The 18,551-nt window shown below is 39.7% G+C and overlaps 2 pseudogenes; both read left to right on the top strand.

Moving 5' to 3' along the window:
- LOC150002621 (large ribosomal subunit protein eL33 pseudogene) overlaps window positions 1-14,869 on the top strand; it is an 81,251-nt pseudogene extending 66,382 nt beyond the window's left edge.
- Window positions 14,870-16,311: 1,442 nt separating this feature from the next.
- On the top strand, window positions 16,312-18,019 carry LOC150002620 (coatomer subunit gamma-1-like; annotated as a pseudogene).
- Window positions 18,020-18,551: the final 532 nt, after the last annotated feature.

The raw sequence follows: 18,551 nt of genomic DNA, 5'->3' as shown, positions 1-18,551 counted from the left end.
GCAATATATTTAGGTTCTAAAATATAAAAACAACCAAAAATTGAGATAGCACGTGGGTGGACTTAAGAGAAGTAGGCAGAGGAGAAGAAAAAAAAAAAGACTAACAAGACAGAGGAACAAAAGAAATAGATAGAAAAGCCATTTCCCACGTCATAAGTACCCAACATTTTTCAAAATACACTTTGAACGTTTTCTATATTTGTGGCCAAGCCAAATTTTTCCAAACAGTTTTTTTGTAAATATCTTGGTAATAGAATATTGAAAGATCTGAAACTGAGAGGTTGTAGACCAAAAGACCACAAATTATATGTGTTGAGAAATAAATGTTCAATTACAAAAGACATGGAACAAATGAGATGCATAAAGGAGGCCAAGATCTGAATAAAAATACTTGTATAATGTCTCCATCAAATTCTACTCAAAAACAACTGAAAGTTGCTATCACAATACATAATTTGCAGAGCATTTCAATAAAGTATTCTTAGAGAATTGAAGTGCTGAACAACTTATATTGTTAATATAAAGTTATATTGTTACTATAATCACCAGGTTGTACCAATCACTTCTGATTTTTGTTAAGTTACACAAACAATAACAGCACAACTGTTAGCTAGTAGAGTAATAAATCTCTGAAATCTACAGCTTAAATTTTGGTGTCAAAGGACAGTAAAACTTGTACCCAATATTGGCAGTTAGAGGAGATTTTGCCCACTGATCTGAATGACATCTTAAGGAGCTTTTACTCTTATCTAGGCACGACATAAGTTACAACACTAAATTCCACAATATCTGTATGTATGTATACTTACAGCATCAGTGTGAGGTAGTAATCCCTTGCTTACTTACTATTATGTGCATTTATTTATTTTTTGTATATATGTATTAACTATTGGTGCCGGAAGAAACTCAATGGTCAGATCGTGCTCTTTTTGAAAGTAGAGTATTTAGGATGTACTAGGATGTCACCACTAATGTCATAGCAACCCAAATCTAAGAGGGGAGGCTTGTGTGGAAATAATCACAGGTGATTTCAGTGATGTCACACTAATCCTGCCAGAAAGCTCACAAATTAAGACATTCTTTGCTATTTGTTGTTGTGGTTGTTTTATTGAGTAAAAACTACTTAAGAGGTTTGAGTTGCAAATGTCAGGTACTTCTGCCAAGAAGAGTTATGTGGAATACGTTTTGCAAACATCTAGGGGACATTCTTGCAACATAGACATCAGAGCATTGTTTATTATTAAGAATATTTTCTGGTAAATGACTAAAGTGTCCTGCCCTAACAAAATTGATTTATTACAATAGCTTTTCAAAACATGGAAATAAAGTGTCTTAAAAGGGAGACACCTGTTATTATGTGAACAAATGTATCTATGTGCTAGTAATAACACACATATACGCGTTTTCTCTTAAATCAACTGGGCTCCTGAGGTGTTAGGATATCTAAATATGAACATATTTTTACTTGGTATAAGTGAAGTTGTAGGTAATGTTCACAAGCAGTACCTATACAGAGGCAGGGGAAAGGCAAACATTCAGTTTTCTGGATGAAGCAGGTGGGGTCTCTAAGGCAGAGGATAGTCTGAGAGCCAGGGATAAACCAGAACACAGCGTTCTCCCTCCCGGAAGGGATGTCAATTTTTTCACAAGGGAGGGACATCGTTTCTAATAATCCATATCCATCAGGCTCATAAAAAAAGTTAAAATTTTCCAGCTTCTGGAAATAAATTTTCAGTGTTCAGGGAGCACTTTTGGTCATTTTTTAAGTTTTTAATGTTTCTATATTTTCATAGCTATTTTAAATAAACTATATGGGGCTGCATCAGTGGCCAGATGTTATTTAAAACAATTAGTTGCATACCCATAGAATTATATTTTTAAAATAAATAAATAAATTCTCTAGCCAATATCTCAAAGTTAAATAAGTGCTTTCTGAATTTTTGGTTCGAACAAAGCTCACTAGAGAAAACTGCCAGGGTCAAGAGCTAAATGGTATTGCAGTCAGGATGGAGCTTAGTGGATGGATTCTAGACACATATGCACTTTAGATTGGCACTCTTCCTAGAGTGGGACAAATTGTTCCTAACTCTTGCCTTGTGGTTACTGTTAGCAATACAGAGCCATTAAATTCAACGGTGACCTCAGCATCAAACCTCACCCAAATAGCTTCCAGTTTCACAGCTTGAATCCCCAATTGCATTGATTCATCTGCTTCCCCTGTCTAGATAGTCTTCATGATGAGAGCTCTTTCCCCATAGACTGAACTTGATTTTGACAATCCTGCTCTTGGTAATCATAGTGCTTTGAACTCATTCCCAGGCATGAGTTTCCACTGACTGTTGTCAGTCACACTGCTCACTTCCAGCTGTTGAAGTTCAGAATCATTGGACACAATTAAGAAGTAGAGAAAGAATCTCCTTCCATCATTTAAATGGTGATGATGTAAATGGAAAAAATCACTCATCTGATTACACACAGTTCTCCAGTTTCACTTGTAAAAAATCTTTCTCTCCAATGACTTTATAAAAGCTACAAGGGGAGTAATCATGCGTTTTCTTTTTTTTTCTTCTATAAAAATAATAGAATCTATGCATGTGGCTGGGCATAGTGTTAACAGTTAATTAATGCTTATTGATTTGACTTAATGAGTCTCAGCTATTGAACTATGTTTTTTTTGCGATTAATTAAAGAGGAATTTATGATTAACCACATACAAATCATTATCCTCATGCTGTGCCTACTGTAAGGGAAACTGTGCTGGGCATAAGGAATTCCAAAGAGAAATAAGAAAGAGAACCTTGTCCTCCAGTATCTTATAGACTCATAGAAGTAATCAGATGCAAGGCTTGAAGAGATGCATTACAGAAGAGATTTATAGACACAGCACAGAGTTATAGAAAAAAAAATAAAAGATTTCTTACAACTTTATGTTGTTGAAAAGATTCACAGATTCATAGAAGGGACAATATTTGCATTGGATTTTTAAAATCAGGGTAGGGATTAGATATACAGAAATGGAAGAGCAGCAATTTAAGAAAAAATATTTATTGATTTAATAATTCATTCATGTCATGCACTTATTCAATGTTAATCTTGTTATTTAGATAATATCTGTGCTTATCTCCATCAGATGGCTTCTGGCATGGCAGAAATTGTGTGGGGTAGAGTTCAGAGATTATAGCAATATGTCCTGGAGGCCTTGATTAGCTAGAGACACCAGCTAGAAATGAACCAGGACTACATGTTAATCCTGAAATTGCTATTTTTAATATGCAATTTTGGAGAAATATTCATCTTGCTCATTCAATAAATGATTACTGAGGTCATACTATGTGCAAAACATTGATTTCTATCCTATGTAAAAGGTAATTATAGATTAATATGCTTCACCACCTATTTACTAAAACACATATGGCAAGCAAACTATAATGTTGTGTGAGGCATTATAATGAAGTTATGTTCAGTGAGTTTTTTTATAGCATACAGATGTGGCAAAAATTAATTTTGCATGTGAAAGTGAGGGAAAGCTAGAAATCAGAGAAACACTTGAGTTAGATCTTAGGAATGAGGAGTCATTTAAGAGTGTGCCCTGTGGGCAACATAGACAGATTAGAGCATTCTACAGCAGAGAGTAAAGCAGGAACAAGACAAGGAGTATGATCATCAGGGCACCACCAGGATTTGGCCATGGCCCTTTGTAGCCAAAGATGAGTTAAGAAAGTTGGGTGGGGCTCCAGATTTAAAGGGCATGCAGAAACACAGGTCTGGGAGATAGATAAAGTCAGGATTGAAGATATTGATCTTAGAATTAGGAAAATAAAGACAATTTTGTGCATCACTGTTATGGATAAAATGAGCTATGAAAACTTTTGAGCAGATCGAGAAGTCAGCATGCTTAGATGCTGATACCAGCTCTGCTGTTTATTATCATTGTGGGACAGTTACCTAAATTTCAGTCTTCACTTTCATAAAGGAGCATGAGAGAATTACCCATTGATTTATTGAGATAACTCATAAGCCATAGAACAGGCACTGGCATAGAGTAGAAGTCAAAAATCTCCATTATTAATATCCCATAAGAAGGCTAAAGGCAAAACCCTAGATAGTATTAGCATTCATGCAATAATTGGTAAAAAAATAAAATAAAAAGAAAGTAATCAGAGGTAGAAAAAAACAATGGGTGAGTGATTTTATAAAGCCTCGTGGAAAGGAGTTTTAACATGTGGAATGACAAGAGGATTGCATTCTTAACCAATGTTCTGACAGGTCCCTAAAGAGGAGCCTTGAAAAGAGATTTGGCAGGTAGCAGATATCTGGTAACCTTCAGTGAGAACAGCTCCAGCTAGAATGTCAGGGTAGAAGTCTGATATAAGCAAAAGAATGGAGGTAAGCAAGAGAATGGAGTGAGATTATAATACTCAGCATGTTTATTATTGAAGGTAAATTGCCTGTAGATTAAATGGAGAGTGGGGTGAAGATGGTTTTATGAGAATGTGGATGTCATGATTACATTGTCAAGCAAAAGAATGACTGATATTTATGGAGGAGGAAAAAATAATATGAGAAAGATGAGGTATTTGATAGTAAATGCTCCCCCCCCAAAAAAAATTAAAAGAAATCAAAGGTGTGAGTAGAGAGATTCTCCACATACACATAAAAATAATAATAGAGAAATCTCCTTGATTCAGACAGGAGAAAAATAGATAAAAACGTAGATTGGAGATGGTGGAGGAGATATGAAGGCCTTCCTACTAATGGCTCCAATTTCCTGTGAAGTTGTAGTCCAAGTGACTGAAAGTAAGAGGTTTATTGACAGAAGTATCTGAAAGAGAGTAGGAAGGCTTGGAACGACTCAGAAAAAAAAGGTTATGAGTTGGGAACAAGTTAACAGTTTGCATAGTATTTATCGAGGGTACGTTCGTATTGAACATATTGTAAAAACTGAGCCCCTCAGAATGGGTTAGTGATTTTCTTTGGGAGTGCTAGGAGATGCACTCATCTGAAGTGATAAAAATAATGACTTGATGCAGATAGGGAAAGTAATGAAGACACTTCTGAGTGTCTTTTACACATTTGCCTTTGAGTTTGAGCCATAGGAAGGGAGTATCAATAATAGCTTGAGAGAATGAAAGAGGATAAAATGCTCTCAATAAGCTTTTACCCTATAAGAAAAGACACAGAAATAAGTAAAGACAATAGAAAGCATATGTAATAATTATTATAAGAGTGATAAAACAAGTATTACAAGGGCTCAAAAATTAAATTTAAACTAGGGTGATTAAAAATGTTTTGATGGAAATGACATTGATGAATTTACAGGAAGGTTTAAGAGAACAGTCATTCTCTTGCTGTTAGTTGAAGGTGTTTCTTATTATTTTAAATTTATAGTACTTCTCTATTCTTGACCTGTACTCTTAGGATTTGTGAAAATCAGTTTCCATAATTGGGTGCTGAGATAGGTTTCTAGAGGGAACCTAAGTTCCAGACAGCATGATTAATCTTCCAGAGAATGATTGGTTGTAGGCCTAGAGTAGGGTTGATAGCTCTATTCTGATGACAGCTGAAAGTCCAGATCAACCTTAGGAACACAAACAAGCATTTGTGTGTTAGCTATTCAATAGGACCAGAGCTTTAAAATGGAAAGAGAAAATCATCTACTGTTGAATACCAAAGAGGAATAACAGGATTTGGGCAAGTTACCAGGAAAATATCACCTTCTCTCAAGGCTACATGACCTTCAAAGAAACTAAGCCAAGATTTGTGAAGTTAACATTTCACCCATCAGCTTTTATCACACGACATGTGCATAAAAGCCAAGCCAAATGAAAAGAAATTAGTAAGAGCAGAAAAGAAAATTTTCAGGAGTCAGGGACAGAGAGACATCAGCATGGGAACAAACTGGAGGGTAGTTTAGCACAGTAAGAAGCCAAGGAGTGGAAGAAATATGCCTTTTGGTTCATGAATTCAGGGGTCAAAGTAAGACTGACAAATATTACGGTGCCTATAGAAAAGAAGTAATAAACAATCCAGGGACAGGGGCATTGACCCAGGATCCCTAAACCAGACAGTCTTGAAGACACTCTGGAAGGAAGTAAGAATCCTACCATCTTAATGTTGATGCCAAGTAAAAGCCATCTTGGGTTAGAATATAGGTATTGTAGCCTAATATCCTATATAGATAAGTTGAGTAAACACAAAACTTGGGAAACTTGCATGGGGATATATAAGAAAGGGAACAGAGAAAAGGACTAGAGAAATAGATTTAGCACTACTAATATTTTAGTAAATAATAATTATGTAACATTAATAGCAATATCCAGCAGGGGATGCTTTCAAGAGCATCTCTTTCACAAAAACATCTTTCAAAATCATGGAGATTTATCCTTCTCCAAGATAGGTACCCATGTGGACACACTAAGGTTGTAGCAATAAATTAAGAAGCTGTAAACACATACAGGCATAAATCAGTGAAAACTTCAATAAGCCAGATTAAAGCTAGGTATGGAAGAGAAAAGATGCAGAAAGATCATACAGGAATCATCAGACACAGTTGAAAAAATATTGACTTGTTGTGCCATTTCTTCGGGGAATCCAAGATGACTCATAAAACACTCTATTTTACTTACTTAGAATTAATTGGTGGAATTCAAAGCCTTCCTGAGAATAGAGGCATGGTTCAGACTCTCCATGTAGCATTCAAGAACTCATTATAAAATGTAAAAGTCATTCAAACCATTAGGAAGAAAAGAACCATAAAAATAAATCTTTTCCAATTCCCTTTAGTCTCAGAACTCAGTAAATGCCAAAAAAGTTCAGCTTGAATGTATGGAAGACTCTCTCAATCACGGCTCCTCATTTTTCCCAGTTCCCCAAATCCATGCTGATACTGTTTTCCTGAGAGTTACTCAAGACACCTTCCTTATATTTTTCAGATCTTTGCTGTGCGTACCTCATACAAGAAAGGCAGTGGAAAACTTCTGAGGGGTAAAATATAAAGGGAAATGCTCTTCATAATTAAAAATACCTGGTAAACTGCCTACTTAGACTGTCCTGTGGATGTCAATGCCATTCATGTCTTTTTAAGTTCAAATGCTGTTGATGCAATGATGCTTTGAAAGGTCCTTCCATATGTGACAGTGTTCCCCACATATACTATATTTACTCTCAACAATTACTATTTGGTCTGTGAATAACAAGTAACAGTTAAAATCTTATACTTTGGAAGCTTGCCAGTCTGCATTCAAATCCAGACTGCATTGTTCAGTGAGCCTCAGCGTCTTTGCTGTGAATTGGGACTATTGTTAGCTCAGAAATGGTTGAGAAGATTAAATAAAATGAGGCCAGTAAAGTGCTTGGGAAACAGTAAGTCATGCTGGTGTTGGCTACATTCGTCGGCAGCCGTCCGTCTCGAGAGACGATGGCGTAGCTTCTTGAGAGTCTATCTACACCACCGAGAATGGCTGTGCAGTCCGATTCGGGAGTGACAATCCCTGCCACACTTGTTACAGGTGAAGGCAGATGGCCGTTGTTGCTGCTGTTGACGCTGCTTCCGCCTCGATCTTTTCTGGACCGCCTCCTCGTTGCGCGCAGCCTCCGCGCGTGACGTACCTTGTCTGACCGCGAGCCTCCAGGCTAGGCGGTCGTCTGCTTGAACTTCCCATGTGTTGAGATTGATGGAGCATTGTGTCATGTCCTTTTTGCAGATGTCTTTGAACCGCAGTTTTGGGCGCCCTGTCATCCTCTTGCCTTCTGCTAGCTCGCCGTAGAGGAGGTCTTTGGGGATACGGCCTGCATCCATTCTTTTGACATGGCCAAGCCACCTGAGGCGTCTCTCGCTAAGAACTGCATGCAAACTGCTCATATTGGCTCGCTTCAGCACCTCGGTGTTGGGGACCTTATCCTGCCAGGCGACATGCAGGACGCGTCGCAGGCACCTCATGTGGAAGCTGTTGAGTTTCCTTTCGTGCCTTGCGTAGGTGGTCCACGTCTCGCTGCCATAGAGGAGAGTGCTGAGTACGCAGGCTTGGTAGATGCGCAGTCTGGTTTTCTCAGTGAGGCTGGAATTGTTCCACACTCGCCGGTTCAGTCTGGCCATAACTGTGGCTGCCCTGGCGATTCTCCGGTTGACCTCCAAGTCGACTGACAGAGAGCTCGAGATGGTGGACCCGAGGTAAGTGAAGTCGTTGACAACCTCCAGGGTGTATCCGTCGATGGTGATGCATGGGGGAGTCCCCGTGCCTTGAGCCATAACATTCGTCTTCGTCAGGCTGATGGCTAGTCCGAACTCCTTGCATGCGTGGGAAAGGCAAGTGACTAGCTGCTGGAGTCCCTCTTCGGAGTGTGATGTCAAAGCTGCGTCGTCGGCGAAGAGCATCTCATGGATGAGCACCTCTTTGACTTTGGTCTTGGCTCGTAGACGGGCCAGGTTGTAGAGCTTGCCATCGGATCTGGTGTGAATGAAGACACCCTCGCTGCAGTCCTTAAAGGCGTATTGGAGGAGCATGGAGAAGAAGATTCCGAACAGCGTAGGCGCGAGGACGCAGCCCTGCTTTACTCCGCTGCTGACTGGGAAGGCCTCAGAGGTTGCGCCGTTGTAGGACACCGTGCTGTGCATGTTGTCGTGAAAGGACATGACCACAGCAAGCAGATGTGGTGGACAGCCAATCTTCCGTAGCAAGCTGAAGAGTCCGCTTCGACTGACCAGATCAAACGCCTTCGTGAGGTCGATAAAGGCGAGGTAGAGTGGTTTATGCTGCTCGTGACACTTCTCCTGCAGCTGGCGTAGGGAGAAGATCATGTCCACTGTTGATCGGCCAGCTCTGAAGCCACACTGGGACTCTGGGTAGACGCGGGAAGCAAGGGTCTGCAGGCGGGCAAGAGCGACCCGGGCGAATACTTTGCCGACGACGCTGAGGAGAGAGATGCCCCGGTAGTTGTTGCAGTCGCTGCGGTCTCCTTTGTTCTTGTACATGGTGATAATGTTGGCGTCTCTCATATCCTGGGGGATGTAACCCTCCTTCCAACAGCGACAGAGTAGATGGTGGAGCGGCTGTAGCAGGACTGGTTTCCCGCTCTTTAGGATTTCTGGAGGGATTCCGTCGCTTCCTGGTGCTTTCCCGCAAGCAAGGCGGTCGATGGCTTTGCCGAGCTCTGCCGCAGTAGGTGGGGTGTCTAGCTCCTCCATGACTGGTAGGTCTGGGATGGCTTTAAGAGCAGTGTCTGTTACGGTGTTCTTTGTTGCGTACAGCTCGAGGTAGTGCTCGGTCCACCGCCGCATTTGCTGTTCCTGGTCAGTGATGACCTCACCTGTCTTGGACTTAAGGGGGGCGATCTTGGAGGGGATTGGGCCTGTTGCCTTCTTGATACCCTCATACATTCCTCGTGCATTGCCTATATCGGCAGCTTCCTGAATGCTTCTGCACAGGTTTAGCCAATAGGTGTTGGCACAGTGGCGGGCGGTCTTCTGGACTTTGTTCCTGGCAGCCCGTAGAGCTTGAAGTGTACTGGGAGTGGGCGTGACCTTGTAAGCCAGTAGGGCCTTCCTCTTAGCCTCGATCACGGGTTCCATTTCTTCCCAGTGAGTCTCGTACCAGTCAGCGTTCTTCCGCTCTTTCTTCCCATAAGCAATAATGGCGGAGTTGTATATGGCGTCGCGGAGACGTGGCCAATTGGATTCGATAATGTCATCTGCCGCCATTCCCTCGCCGAGTGCATCTTCCATCTTGTTGATGAATTGCTGGGTCTTAACTGGGTTGCTGGCACAACTGGTGTTGATGCGTGGGCGACCCTTCATCTTGGAGTGGTGCAACCTCTTCGGCATTATGCGCACCTTGCTTACCACGAGGGCATGGTCCGTGTCGCAGTCTGCACTGTGGTAGCTGCGGGTGAGGAGGGTGCTGCCAATATCCGTTCTTCTGGTGATGACGAGGTCAAGCTGGTGCCAATGGCGGGAGCGGGGGTGCCTCCATGACACCTGGTGGATCTCTTTGCACTTGAAGAATGTGTTTGTCACGCACAGGCCGTGGTGACACAAGAGCTCAAGCAGTTGCTGACCATTCTCATTGATCTTTCCTCTCCCAAAGTTTCCAAGGCAGGTGGGCCAGGCCATGTGGTCGGCTCCTACTCTTGCGTTAAAGTCTCCAAGGAGATAGAGAGCGTTACTTCTGGGAATCTTGGATAACGCTTCGTCCAGTGCATGGTAGAACTGTTCTTTCTCTTCGGTGGTGGCACAGAGGGTTGGGGCATACGCGCTAAGAATGCTGACTGGGCCGAAAGTTGTTGACAATCGGAGGGTAAGTAATCTCTCTGTGCCTCCTGTGGGTGGCTCTATGGAGTTAACAAGCGTGTTCTTCACAGCGAACCCAACACCGTGTTGTCTTGGTTGGTCCGGAGACTTCCCTTGCCAGTAGAAGGTGTAGTTGGTTTCTCTGATAGTTCCGTTGTCGGCCAACCGGGTCTCCTGTAGAGCCGCAATGTCGATGTTTAGTCGTGCCAGTTCCCTATCGATGACAGCGGTTTTCCTGGCACCCTTGATCCACGGAAGGTCTGCAGTAAGTCCGGGGCACATGGTCCTGATGTTCCAGCTAGCGAGGCGAAGAGCCGGAGGCTTCTTTCTTGTTGTTTGCTTGGAATTAACTGGTGAGTTGGCTACAATAATAATTATTATTATTATTATACTTTCCACCAGGTAGAACTTTTCTTCTGTTCTAACCTGTATCTTACTATTCCTTTAAGGTACAGCTTAAGTTCCCCTTTTCCCAATTATTTTACAACTTACTACATTCACACCCTAACTTGCACATTCTATGAATCTAATAACTTCAATATCTAATAATAGACTGTTGTTCATAAATTATTTTATTAAAATATTACTTTCCTGTAAGTAGATAATTAATGAATTTCAGGGAAAACTTACAAATTAGTATTATACGTTATATATATTTGAATTCCTTACCACTTGCCCTGAGTAAGGCATACCATAACTATTTAATAAGTGTGGGATGATTGAATTATTTTCATCTGTAAAGTGATTACTGTCCAGGCATTGCTATTAATAATAAATTTAAAAGGTCTTATTATCAACTTTTATAAATTCAGATTACCTCAGGGCATAATCCTATTGGAATTATTGAAAAGTTTGATGTTTATTTCAAGAAATATAATTCTTTGTCAATAGATTATATGGCCCTGGCTGCTGTGGCCCAGTGGATTGAGCGTCAGCCTGCAAACTAAATGTCGCTGGTTCGATTCCCAGTCAGGGCACAAAACTAGGTTGCACATCAGGTCCCCAGTTGGGGGCGCACGTGAGAGGCAACCACACAGTGATGTTTCTCTCCCTCTCTTTCTCCTTTCCCCTCTCTCTAAAAACAAGCAAACAAACAAATTAATTAATTAATTAATTTTAAAAAATAGATTATAGAATTTTGTATATCCTGGCAACATTAACCAAAGCATTTATATCATTGTTCCTATAATTTCCATGTAATTGACCATAAATATGAGGAAAACAAGGGGGGGAATGGCTACAACAACCCTGAAAGGTGATGTCATTCATGTGCAAAAACTTGAGGAATTTTTGCTTGATAAAATGTCAAAGGAATTCATATTTCTTTTCTACTACAATTTATGTTACAACCTCACTGACAGCTATAATTTGGAGGAGGAAGGCAGGCAATAGTGTTATCCAACCAACTAGCAGAAAACTAGCTAGGAAGCTAAACTTCCTTGGAAATAGTGCATTGCAATAAACAGAAAGTTCTACCTTTGTAGAACTTCTTCCCAGAGGGAATAATCATCACAGGGATGACAGAGAGAAAACCAACTCATCAAGGCCAGGCCTCTTCTGCTATGAACTGATGTCTGCATTGGCTAAGAAACTGGGGCTGGAATGCATCTTTCTCAGGAATCCACTCCATTAAGCCAACAGCTTCTGTCTGGATTCTGTGGTCACAGCAAGTATAAAGTGAGTGCTGTAGAATAGCTCTAAAATCACATGGGTGCAGCAAAAAGTCGGCTGGCAGAGCTTGAGGACTTCGATGGAACAATTACTCCTCTCAGAAAAATAGAGAAAAATCAAAATGCCTATAAAATGATATAACATTCTAAGAAAAAATGCCTGTGAAGATTTGGAGAAACAGTTTGACAAGTATTTCCTAAAGCTAGTAAGAGAACATTTTAGCATATGCATTTTATATGTTTTATTGTTTTTATACAAGATGGTTCAAGTTGGTAGAGTAAGAGAGCAGAATAAACAGTTATAAGGGAGGAGCAATCTGAGATCATGAAAAATTGCGCAGAAATAAATCTTATTTGCCAAATTAAGAAGCAGTGAAGGGCAGCTAGATAATATAGAAGAATTTATAGTTCTGTCAAGTGATAACCTTGACCATGGTAAGAGAAAAGATGGGATATATGAACAGCAGATCTAGAATCTCCTATAACCTGCAAGAGTCTCAGCAAGACACACCTGAACAGATTTGAAGAGATGATTAAACAATTGCCCAAACAACACTTCCTGGGCAGAAGAGATGCTTATGTCCTGAGTGAGCAATCACCATGCACCCAGAAATGTTAAAGAAGGTAGAGATACCAGAAGGCAAGCTTTCCTTGTTTTGAATTTTTAAATGAAATTAAAATCATATAAAGCCAAAAAATGAAATACTTAAGCAAATAATAATGATAATAATAATTAATATTCATAAAGGCTGGATTCTTTCCTTGCACTACTAACTATAAAAAGTAAGCAATATATATTCACAGGATTTGAAGGAAAGTGACTGTGATCAAAGCATTGCATAGTCAGCCATGTTTTTTCATATCTGGGAGAGACAAGATATTTTTAAGCATTCAAGATTACAAAAGGCCGGGCATGCATGCTCCCAATGGAAGAAATTATGGGATGATATACTTTGTCACTCTGTGAAATGAAGACAAATGAAAACCTCATGAGCAGAAAATAATTATGAATCAAATGCAAAGTTGACAATAAATAATAGCCTTTAAGTGAACATGCCAATATTTATTCTAGAAACCAAATGCCTACAACTTAATAATTTAATATTGTTATGTTATCTCTGAAGCCCTATATAATATCAACAAGGATTAGAAGTGCTACGATAGGAAGAAAAAGAGGTAGGAATACAACAATGAATTCTGAGCTGGCTAAAAAGTTACATATCAGAATGAATGTAATCCATGGTGGCACATATTGGGAATATGTCAGTTCTACAATTGATATAGAATATTAAGGCACTTAAAATCTAAATATCTAAAATGAAAATATAAAAGCAGTTTTTGAAACATAAATGTGTTGAGGAAGATCTTGTCCTATGAAATGTTGCATGAAAATATAAAACTATGTCTTGGCTGTGTAGCTCAACTGGTTGGAGCACCAGCCTGATACACCAGGGCTGTGGGTTTGGTCCCTGGCCAGGGAACACGCATGAGTCACCAGTGAGTGCATAGAAAGGTGGGACAGTAAATTGATGTTTCTCTCTCTCTCACTTCTTCTTTTTCTTTAAAATCAATCAATAAAAAAATTAAAAGAAAGTATAAAACTATGATAATGAAAGCTGATTGGCACTGGCAACTATAAATGAAAAAGAAAATGTAAAAATGCAGAAAGTACAGTCATAATTTAGTATACCTGAATTTCCATCATTCATTGGAAAAATGTCTGTTAAAAATTGAATATCGGGTCAATTTTCAGCATTTTTGGTTAAAAAAGAATCTCTAAAAGAAAATGAAAACCCTGAAAGCTGTATAGTATTATCTTGTGACATAAAAAAACATTCCACATAAAGATTTAAATATAAAAAATCGTGAATATTATTGGAGAAACTCTTGGTAATAATTTCTGGTATCTTTCTGTACAGAATACCTTTCCAAGTATGGCCATCATCAAAATTATATGGAATTAATTTCTAAATTTGACAAGATAAAAAGTCAAAGAAAAATTAAAAGACAAATAATAGTAAATTAGTAATGCTTTCTAAGTATATTCTCAAGGAAATAATAATATTCTTAATCAATGAACAGCACTTGAAAATCAAAAGTAACAATGAAGCAAAAAATAAACTGTCCACTCTTCTACATTAGTGGGCCCTTCCCTGTCTCTAAATTCCTTGTATCATTCCAGCCTTTTAAATCCTCCAACACCCTTGTGACAGCCTGCTCTTCCCTGATTAACTATCTGTCAGCTTCTTGTAGGCACGGCCCTTGCCTTTCTCATTTACCTCTACATCCCAAACCCTGATCACAGGGCCTGAATCAGTACCTGTTAGTGTTACTGTTGAAAAATATAAATAAGAACTTATTAGTACATAGAGGTGATTAAATAAATGTAAAAGTTCAGTAGAAATCAAGATGCATATTCAACACAAGATTAAAATAATAAATAACAATGCTCACAATAGTTAAAGATACAGTAATAATCTAGCACTTTTCTACCATTAAGGAGAATAAATATCAGTGCAGCTCTTTCCACTGTCTTGAAGGCTGTGGAGTCTTCCAGGAATAGAACTTCTACAACAGCAAATGTGTGTGGAAGGCTGTGGTCCAAGGCCATTTGTGCTGGCTATAAGCAGAGTCTCTGGAACCAGAGGAAGCACGCAGTTCTTCTTAAAATTAAAGGTGCTTATGCTCAAGATGAAACTGAATTTAATCTGGACAAGAGAAGTACTGATGTGTTTAAAGCAAAGAACAGTACAATGTGTCCGGATGACAAACCAAAACAAACCCAGGTCACCTGGGCAAGGTAACTCCTACTCATGGAAACAGTGGCATGGCCCATGCCAGATTCCGAAGCAACCTTCTTGCTAAGGCCATTGGACACAGAATCCTTGCAATGCTGTATCCCTCAATGACTTAAACTTATTGAAAAGTAAATAAAAGTGGATTTTTTTTAAAAAGGTGCAACTTTTCTAGATGTTAGCTGTAAATGTGTGTTGAAAAACTAATATGCATGTTCATTGACCTAGTAGTGGTACCTGTAAGAATATTTCTAGAAAACTAATCATAATAATATCTTGAGATTTTTCTTATTAGAATGTTTACATCATCTTAGCATTGTTTGTAATGGAGAAAAAGTGATCATTTAAATGTTAAGCATTAGGTCATTGGTTAAATAAAATGAGCTATACTAATTGAACAGAATATTCAGTTCTCAGTATGAGTTTGTGAAGGATATTTAATGACATGTAATGTTGTTCATGATTTTTTTTAAATGTGGGGCAAACTTCATTATCTAACTGAAATGCATAACAACTTTAATGTAATGATGAAAATGTTTGCAAATTGCCTAGTGTGATAATAAAACTAAGGTAGAAAAGAGACCCGTAGGCCATGAACTGAAATGAATGGTACTAAATTGGCATATCATCCATTTGTATTTTTTTAAGTATGTTTTATATCCTTTAGGACAGTTGTTTCTCTCAGGTAAGTTAAACAGTCCCCTGCATTTTTAATTTGAACAATTGATTTAGTTAGAAGAGCAACTCATGTTTCAATAATGAGTCCTTAGTAGATCTTTTTTACAGGAGGCACTTCACAAGAGTTCAGGGCTGGAAAGTTGTTTCTTTTTCAGTCAGTGAGCAAGGGGCAGTTTCAGAATGTTTGGCTTGGAGACCCAGAGTTAATACCACCTAAGTCCCTCCAGCAAGAGAGAAGATTATGGAAAGCTCAGAGATGCGCAAGAAGATTTATTAACTTTCTTACCTACTTACAGCCATCAGTACTTTTGTTGGTGGTTTCTAGCCTCTGATCTAGCTTCTGTTTTGTTTTCCTAGTGACAGAATTTGTGTTCTTTAGCAAGGATACAAGGAAGAAACATACCTCATTATTTGTTAAAATACACAGATTTTTCCCAACATACCCCTTCCTCCTCTCCAGGCAAATCCTACCCACCCAATAAAATCATCTCTCAAAGCTTGTAGTTGTTATTTTCTTCTTTTAAACACACATATCAGAGAAAAATTGCTGTAGATTCACATTATTCTAAACAATGTATAAGAAAATCTGGCTAGCCTCTATTTCCCAGTAGAAAGGATTGAGCCATTTTTATAAATGATTTATTACTGTTTTTTTCTGTAGGCACAAATAAACAAAAGAGAAAAATCAAAGTTAATTAAGTTAAAAGTAATCAAGCTTTTCCCTTAAAAGCACATATATGTATATATCTATATACTAATGCATTTTATGTGCGTGTTAAGTTTGTATACTCTTCATACATATATATGAATATGGATCAGTGACATCCTTTTTAAAAAGGTTTTTTTCTCTCATATTTGAAGATGTGACTATAAAAGGTACTAAATGGAAAACAGGAGAAAGCGTGCCAACAACCAGGCTGATGGGAGACATCTGAAAGAAATTAGGCAAATTTTCAGGAGTACTTTTCCATTCTATCCTGGTGCCCCTGGCTAGCATGTTCTTTGTACACTGGATTCCAGCTTTGTAGAAGCTGCCAAACAAGCAGGACCAGTGATGGGCCTCATGTCTCCTTCATTGATCAGATACAGCCAGAGAGACTGGGGCCAAACCTCCTGCCATGACTGTGTATGTACCACTGATAGTAATGACTTTGTATGTACACACACATGCACGCACGCTCACACACACACACACACACACACACACACACAATTTGCTTGCTTTTTGTTAAGTGGGAAGAAGGATGGAGGGCAGGTTATTAAGATTTTCAAGATATAAATACCCTTGAATCAATCACAGGACTCAAGTACAAGGCTTGCTAAGTAAGAGCAACAGGAAAGCCTATAAATTCAAAGTTTGTCTTTGGACAGACAATACACCCTATTTCAATGTCTCTTTATCACTCTACTCCCCACCCCCAGCAGTCACTCCCACCACTGCATCAGGCCACCTAACATGATTCCCAGTAAAACCAGGCATTGTTCACAAGTAATACCTTTACAACTTGCTTCTCTGAGATGCTGCAAATACTCTGGCCAAGTTTGGAGCCCAAAAGAAAGATGTTACTCATTATTTTGGTATTGCTGAAGAGGTGAGTGATGGTTGATGACAGTGAAGTCAGAGACTGAGCCTCCTTCTATCTCAATGCCCTGGAGCGAAAGCAGAAGGCCCCAATGTAGGCTATATCCTAAATGGTCTGACTGTCCATCCCTGGTTTGGAGAGGGCTCTACAGCAGTACACCCTATCACCATCAGAAAAGCCTTTTTCCCTCAAGCCTGTGCCCCTGGCCACCACACCCATGGCAGAGCAAAGAGCAGAGAGCACCCCGTTCACAGCAGCTAAGCAAACTGAGAAGGGGGCAGCTGCCAGCAGGAGATCTTCCAGGAGCAGTTGACGGCAATGCCAGAGTTCCATGGGCTAGGGCCCCTCTTCCAGTCCTCACCTGAGCCCACAGCCCTCAGTAAGTCAGAAAAACAGTATGTCACCCACCGCACCAAACATGTTCTCACTGAGCACATGGTATTCCAATTTGACTGCACAAACACACTCCATGACCAGACCTTGGAGAATGTCACAGTGCAGACGGGCATCACTGAGGTCTACGAGGTGCTCTGTTACATACCTGCCTGGAACCTATTCTACAACCAGCCTGGGACCTCCTACATGCTGGTGGCACTGCCCAAGGAAGGCCCCACAGCTGTATGATGACGTTCACTGTCAAGGACCGCGAACCCACCAGTGGGGAGACTGAAGATGAAGGTTGTGAGGATGAATATGTGCTGGAAGATCTGGAAGTCACTATAGCTGATCACATTCAAAAGGTAGGGAGGGGACGGATTTGAGAAGGAGGAAACATTTACCTTGTCTACCACCCAGACACTTGAAGAGGCTGTGGGAACTACTGTAAACTTTCTGGAAATGCACCCCTGTGAAAGGTCAAAGTGCTAGATAAGAGCACCACACATTACTCCTGCTGGTGTGTTCTGGGGTGGTCATGACATCCTGATACACTCCCAACTACTGCTTTTGGACACAGCCAAAAGTTCATAGGAGCTGCCAGTAGACATTATCTTGGCATCTGTGGGCTGAGGCCAGCCTGCATAAGCCCCAATCCTACCCTTGCCCCCCAATACTACACAGAAGTCACACCTTCCTCGTGTACCCAGTGGAAACTTCTTCCTAAGCCCCTGTCTTCAAATGCAATTAGGCATCATTGGGAATTCCTCTTTTTTTATTTAACCTTTTCCCCAGAACTGTTAGGGGATAACTTTTTTTAAAGGATGATTTTAGCTTATCCTAGAACTTGCTGCCTTGCCTTCTAGAGAAGGATATTGCAAATTAATAAAATGCTTGCATCTCCTCTTGAATTTATCTCCAAAGAAACCAGCTTATCCCTATACATGAAATAACATGTATTTACTTAAAAGTAAATTTTTTCTTTTTTTTTTTTAATTTTATTTTTTGGTTATTCAATTACAGTTGTCCCATTTTTCCCCCATTGCTCCCCCCTCCCAGCCCATCCCTTCTCCCACAATTATATCCCTCTCCGTTGTCCATGTAAATTTTTTTCATTAAACATGTTTTTCTCTATTTAACTACCCGGGGTAGATTCTGTTTTCCT

The sequence above is a fragment of the Furipterus horrens genome, unplaced genomic scaffold, assembly GCF_987537825.1.
Source record: "Furipterus horrens unplaced genomic scaffold, mFurHor1.1.pri manual_scaffold_8, whole genome shotgun sequence".
Lineage (NCBI taxonomy): Eukaryota > Metazoa > Chordata > Mammalia > Chiroptera > Furipteridae > Furipterus > Furipterus horrens.
Note: the sequence above shows the minus strand (reverse complement) of the source record. Positions and strands in the feature narration are given on the sequence as shown.